This window comes from Terrapene carolina, unplaced genomic scaffold (genome assembly GCF_002925995.2).
Source record: "Terrapene carolina triunguis isolate 2854851 unplaced genomic scaffold, T_m_triunguis-2.0 Scaffold34060, whole genome shotgun sequence".
Classification (NCBI taxonomy): domain Eukaryota; kingdom Metazoa; phylum Chordata; order Testudines; family Emydidae; genus Terrapene; species Terrapene triunguis.
In genome coordinates this window covers 15,066-15,645 of record NW_020698411.1, presented here as the reverse complement: position 1 = coordinate 15,645, position 580 = coordinate 15,066, and the positions used below count along the sequence as shown (strand labels likewise).

The 580-nt window shown below is 54.1% G+C and overlaps 1 protein-coding gene across 2 annotated transcripts in view; it reads left to right on the top strand.

The window, feature by feature from the left end:
* Positions 1–580, top strand: part of LOC112121115 (folate receptor alpha-like) — a 9,475-nt gene that overhangs the window by 6,847 nt on the left and 2,048 nt on the right. The gene's annotated exons all lie outside the window — the stretch shown is intronic.

Genomic DNA, 580 nt, shown 5'->3' with positions numbered 1-580 from the left:
GGTCTGTCTGGGGGTGGGGGTGTGGATAAGGGTTGGGGCAGTCAGGGGACAGGTAGGGGGTAGGGTCCTAGGGGGCCAGTTAGGATGGGGGGAGGGTCTCAGGAGGTGGCAGTCAGGGGACAAGGAGCGGGGGGAGGGTTGGGGGTTCTGAGGGTGGCGGGAAGTGGGAGGGAGTGGAAGGGGCAGGGGCGGGGCTAGGGTGGGGCTCCTCCCATCCTCTTTTTTGCTTGCTGAAATATGGTAACCCTAAGTAACAGGCTTGTCTATCTAGCAGAGAAAGGTCTAACACAGTCCAATGGCTGGAAGTTGAAGCTAGACACATTCAGGCTGGAAATAAGGTGACATTGTTAATGGTGAGAGTAATTAACCACTGGAACAATTTACTGAGGGAGATGATGGAGTCTCCAAACTCCAATCAAACTTGGCTGTTTGTTTGTTCTGAAAGCTCCGCCCTAGGGATTATTTGGGGGCAGCTCTCTGGCCTGTCTTGCTATGCAGGAGGTCAGACTCACTGATCACAGTGGTTGCGTCTGTGTGACGAACTGGGTCTGTTCTTACTGTGGTCTGTGAATGCTGACAG